The sequence below is a fragment of the Octodon degus genome, unplaced genomic scaffold (assembly GCF_000260255.1).
Source record: "Octodon degus isolate 3935 unplaced genomic scaffold, OctDeg1.0 scaffold00196, whole genome shotgun sequence".
NCBI classification, from domain to species: Eukaryota; Metazoa; Chordata; class Mammalia; order Rodentia; family Octodontidae; genus Octodon; species Octodon degus.
In genome coordinates, this window is record NW_004524772.1 from 1,232,952 (window position 1) to 1,239,229 (window position 6,278).

Sequence of the window (6,278 nt, forward strand, 5' to 3'; positions counted from 1 at the left end):
TATTCTATTTTATTTTATTTTATTCCAAAATTTTATTGATAAACAGCAATGAGACAGTTTCAAATCAAATCGGAAGTACAGTTTCAACAAATAACACACTGCATATATTCTTCTTAGTGGTTAATTGCTGTACAAGATGCAGACTTGAGATCATTACCTTTTTTAAAAAAAAAATTACTTTAAAGAGGCTATAGCAATAATTGATAAGACATTAGAAGCAGTACACATTTAGAAGGCCAAAATAATATGTATTTCAAGCACGATTTTAGTATTACAAGTTGCTGACCTCAGTGTAGTTGCTTAGTTCACAGAAATCAGCATATTTCTGAATTGCATAGAAAGTAGGCTACTGTAGAGAGAACGTTGACTAATCAGCATTATATTGTGTCTTGATATCCTTACCTGGGCATGGGGCTGAAAAGGAAGAATTTATTTATCATATTTTGTTTCTCCCTTTATCTGATTGTGAAAAATAATCTTAGGACACCTTTGGATTGTATACCCACTGTGTGTATGCAAACTGCCCTGACCCATTCCTGTGTGCGTCCATCCAGGGATCACAGGTGAGCCATCTGTGTCTTAGGCAGTTTGTACAGTGAGGTGGGGGCAGGGCAGACTTCTTGCTACTTGGGCATCAATCCTTAGCCAAAGTAGGAGGCCACTGAGGGGAGCAGGAACAGAAAGAAGAGAATAGGGATAAAAAATAAAAAAGAATCCATTAAATTATTTTTCAAAGGATTTCACAGTACTGCCACTCCAATAGTTATCAAAAATATAACTATATTGAGCTTTACTATTTTTGTGTGTGTGGTATCAGGGATCAAATTCAGGACTTTGTACTTGCCAGGCAAGCACTTATTCCACTGAGCTATCTCCCCAGCCCCTATTGAGAGCTTTATTAATTCATTGTATATTGGAAAAAATATAACATTGCAATTACTTCATTAACAAACAACAGAAAAATAATATTTTTATTAGCTATATTCTAAACTTTGGGCAAAGAGCTTTGCAAGTTGAACCTTCTGAGATAATTCTGTCAAATGCAGTTTGATTAAAGCTAGCCTGATTAGACTCTTGATTAATTCTGCATCTGATAGATTACACTGCTTAACTGATAAGTAGACTGTCTCCATTTGGTGATAATTCCCAAGTTAGGATGACAAAAGACAAGCTATTTGTCAGTTAAATTGTATAATCATTCAGAAAAAGAATTAATCAAGAAGCTAATCATTTTGTTCCCTGTTACATGAATGTAATAAACTAAAAAGTATAATTTCTACTATATATTCTACTCCAAAAAATGTTGGAAACAATTTTCCTTATTCTTTATTAAATCAGATTGTGTGTTCATATTAAATACTTTTATTGCTGAGAGAAAGAGGAATGGAAGCGATGGAGTTAGGTTATAATGCACAGGAATTCTTATGTGGGGAAGGGTGACAGCCTTTGTGAGCTCACCTACAACCAGGCATCCTAGTCATCTTTCCATCAGAATCAATGTGAAAGAAGGAAAGTGTAATTTGGCCCAGTTTCCAAGGTGTCAGTCCTATGGTTGCTTGGTCCATGGCTTTGGCACCAATGGCAAGGCAGAAATGCATGGAGAGGAAGCTGCTCTCCTCATGGCAGTCAGGGAGCAGAGAGAGAAAGAGGTCAGAGTCCTACATGCCCCTTCTAGTAAATGCCCCAGTGACCAGCTTCCTCCCACTAGGCCCACTTCTGCAAGACTCCCTCATCTCCCACTGTTGTCACAGGGTAAGGGCCAACCCTTTCCCAGTGGCATAATGGGGTGGACAAAGGAAGAGGTCCTCCCAGGATGTCCTTATTTGGGGCAGCATTATTGGCAGAGAGGAAGATTATGTTGTAACACTTTACTTCATTTAGCTATGCTGGAGGGTGGCAAATTGAAGGGCCACCGAGCAACCAGACATTCAGCTCTGGCATGGCCCTTTACCACACGTGGGACCTCGGGGACCTGTGTCAGATCACAGCAGCAGTGTCCAGGTGTGCTCCCACGCTCCAGCCACATGGCCGCAGGGCACAGATAGCTCAGCCTCAACTCTGCAATCCAGCTTCACAGGGAGGAGTCCAAGCCTGCCGCGCCTTCCTCAGCTTTTGGTGTGGCATGGTCCTTTGCAGGGCAGCTACCATGTAAGGACCTTAGCCTCCATGACCCATAGCCTCCATGAGGCTAGAAATTGAAGTTCCCTTCGCATTTGCTCACATGCACTGTCCCCCACCCTGGAAAGTCTTGTGTGGAGAACAGTGAAGAGTGCCCTGGGAGCAGTGAAGCTTTTGTCAGTCCTGAGAAACAGAAGGACATGTCTAGGGGCCAGTGTCTCTCTAAAATTATATACTGTTGCACTCAGCCTGCTCTCTTTCCATCCACTGTGCTGGCCATGTGCATGTTTCTGTAACATGGCTTACAATGGATTATGGGAAGAAGCTAGACAGGAAGAAGGGTGAAGATTTCCTTTCTGAGAAAGAAAATATACTTAACTCCTCTTATCTCACCTCATTTTGGTTCTCTTTAACTTTTAAAGTAAATAATCGATGACTGCCTGTTTCCACTTGTCATTCCAAGGCCATTACTGAAGCGGGAATTCTCTTTATATTTGCTTTAGTGCTCTTTACTATAAATTGCATTTTTTTCAAAGATGAAAAAAATTTTCAGACAGAGCTATAGATGGTCTGACCAATATCTGTGTTATATCCTTTCTTGTGATATTTTCAGAAAAATTTCAGACTTTTTGTGCAAGGGATGAAGAAGAGACAGACATCTGAAGGTTACGCACAGCTTCTTGTCACTAGACCTCATGATGGCCTGAGATCTCAAGGAGGCATTCTGTCTAGACTAATACAGAATGTGACTGTGAATTTCTCTTAGGAAAAAAGCCTCATGGATACTCTGTGGCTTCTGGTCATTCTAGATAACGAACAGGAACTGAAACAAATCGTGGCAGACTGAGAACTAAGTATTCAAATGTGTCCTTGATTGCAGATTTGAGTACATTTGAGTGATAGCAACTTTTTTTTGGAGGGGTGGGGTCTGGCTTAGCCTGCGCTGAGGGCAGGACTAATGTGGCACTGGGGATCGAATCATGGTTCCCTGAACCTGCCTAAGGTCACCTAAGCAGGCGCTTTAGACCACTGAGCTATCTCACTGGCCTTGATAGCACCTTTTTAACATTATAAATATCACCGCTGACTTCTTGCACAAACATAAGATGGTGATTAGACTTATACTGTCTTTTGAACAAGAAGATAAATAAGATATATAGAACTTGAGTGAGATGTGTGTATGAATTATATAGATACAAACATTGGAGAAATATAAGTATGTATTCAGTAAACCAACGTTTAATATCACTGATAACTACAAAGCCCTTATTCATTATTAGAATCTCAACATGCCAGGTAAGAGCCACTCTAAGAATGTATAAGGGCACCTGTCAAATAGCTCAGTGGATTACAGCATCTGCAAGCAGGTGCAGGGGCCAGAGTTCGATCCCCGGGCCTGCCGTGCCAACCCCGCCCCCAGGGCACTTGGAGATGGCAATTGAGACTGGGCATGGTGGCATGTGCCTGTAATCCTAGCTCTTGGCAGGCTGCAAATAGGAGGATCACTACATATCCAATCTAGTGAGACCCTGAACACTCTGTGGACTCTTCCCTAAAATACAAAAAAAAAAAAAAAGCAAGAACGTGTAGGGCCATGCCGGGATATCTCCTCAAAGAAATCTTGGGAAAGAGTAAGAAGGGCGATCTTAGTCAGTGATGCTCAGACCTGGTTTTTCACTGACTTCCCTGAAATTTCCTCTCACTGTCTTGGGTTATAGTTCTATAGTTGATCTTGTCGTGGGTTGTTCTCTGCCACATGGTCACCCATGGCTGACAGTGTCCTGGTGCTGTGCCACTCACTGCTTCGAAAAGTTGGGTCTCACAAATATAATAGAGGAAGAGAAGTTTCTCTTTTTTCCTGTTTATTTCAAACATTTGTACATGTGATTTGTATTTAAAAGAAAATTTGAAATAAAATATTTGGGTATAACAAGTCGCTGAATAAATAATTCCTGAAACACCAAATGGTTTCTTATATAAAGCGAACTACATTTTAAAGTTTTTGAAAAAGTAGTATTTGATGAAGTAATAGGTGCCAAAGGTAATTCACTATGTCAAAAGACATTGTATTTATCCAGACTAGAGGGGAAAAACACTAAGACATGTCGTGTTTTTAGGGCGCAAAGAAAATTTAATACTTTCATAATAACTGAATATTCATTTTAGATATTTTTTACACTTTTAAAATTATACTTGCCTCCACTTCTGGCATCAGGGTAGAATCTTTATATTCTGGGGAGAAGAAGGTCCAATGAAGAACAGCTGTTAGTGTTGGATAAAATAAAACAACAAACATCGGGATTTATAAAAGTGTGACAATAATCCCAAGGATCACCCCCTTAAAAAACAGAGCGGAAAGCCAGCATGGCAAGCTCAGGCTGGGGCCACAGCACCTGCAGGTCATTTACGAGTGTTGATAATGCTGGAATGTCAGCGGTCTTGTGGCTTTTTGTGCCAAGCCTTGTGTTTGGATTATAAGGCAAGTCAGGCTCACACCCAAGATAGTGCCAGGATCCTAAAAGGCTATGCTCACAATCACACTAGAAGTTATCTACCTTCAGCACATTCTGGTGCTCGGGGCACTGAACTATTTTGGAACAAGTACTGAGTGTAGGGAGAGCATTCTCCTTAGGTAACCACCAGCCCTTCCTCACCGTGTTTGGAGTTCAGACTTACACTTCTTGGCTGACCAGAAAATCTTAAGGCAAGAAATGAATTTAAGATGGCCTTTGATCGATAGCAACCCGGGACTGCCTGGCAGAAGCAAACACAAATGCAGTCTGAAGGGACTTAGACTCAATCAGGGGTCACAGAGTTTGAACAGATAAAGACCACCAAGCATGAGCTCGCAATGCAAACTGCAGGGTCACTCAGGAAATCAGCGCTATGAGCAGGAGACAGAAAAAAATACAAAGAGCAGAACTAGACTTCTGTAAAACTTAAGATAATAATTTTTCAGATAAAGAAAACTATATAAATGCCTAGGATGTTTTCAAATAGCCATATATAACGTAAGTAAAACAATGAGATTGTATCAAAAAGGAAATGGAATTGGAAGAGAAGCAAATACAACTTCTAGGAATTAAAAATATGATGGCAAAAAATGACAAGCTCCAGTGGTGTTATTAAATAGCAAGTTACTACCAACTGAGAAAAGAATTAACTGATTCTAGTGAAATTACAGAAAAGGCCAAAGACATAGTAAAGAAGGGTTCAGAGATTTAAAAAAGCAGATTTATTTCAATAGCAAACATGAAACGCAGTCATTTTTAACCAAATAAAAATAGGTTATCACCAACAGATCCTTGGGAAGTTATATATAAGAAAACATGGAAAGTGGAGAAATTGTTAAATGTGTGTAAAGCTATATGTAATTGGTGTAAACCACACCAATTACATAAAATAGTACAGATTTCATACTGAGCAGAATAATGGTCTGAATGTATTTTTCCCGAGTTCATATTTTGAAATCCTAACCACCAACACAATAGTATTGTGTACAGGAGCTGAATGCTTTCACAGAGCCAAATACAAATGAGTAAGCAACGAAGCTATGATGACGTTGAACAGATGAGTGCCTTGTGAGGCCCAGAGGGGTCCAGGATCTTTCTTTCCACCTGAGAAGAAGCAGTGTGCAAACCCTCCCACCCCCAAATAAAGAGTGCTATACCACAATTTGATCCTCCTGCAACCTTATCTTGGATTTTCAGCCTTCAGATATTCAAGAAAGAAAGGCTGGGATGATAGCTCAGAGGTCTAAGCACGTGCCTGGCAAGCACAAGGACCCAGGTTTGATCCCAGTACTGCCTTCCCTGCTGGCTCCAGAACCCCAGGCTTGCCGTGCCGGCCACCAGACCAGGCTGGTGGCACACACCTGTTATCCCCGCGCTAGGGAGGCTAAGACAGGAGGATCAATATGAGTCCAAGCTGCATAAATAAGTTGGTTTTGTTGTTGTTGCTGTTTAATTTTTGTATTAAGAAAAAGAAATTCAGGCCAGTCTGATAGAGCAGCAGACTAAAGCGCCTGCTTAGGCAGAGCTCAGCGGCCGGCCTTCGATCCCCAGCATTCAGTTCCTGCCCTGACCTGGGGACGTGCTGAGAGCGTGATTGAGACTGAGTGTGGTGGCGTGCACTTGTAATCCCAGTGCTCGGGAGGCTGA

The 6,278-nt window shown here is 41.1% G+C and overlaps 1 protein-coding gene across 3 annotated transcripts in view; it reads left to right on the top strand.

The window, feature by feature from the left end:
• The window catches only part of Prdm5 (PR/SET domain 5), a 209,814-nt gene that overhangs the window by 190,283 nt on the left and 13,253 nt on the right, over positions 1–6,278 (top strand). The gene's annotated exons all lie outside the window — the stretch shown is intronic.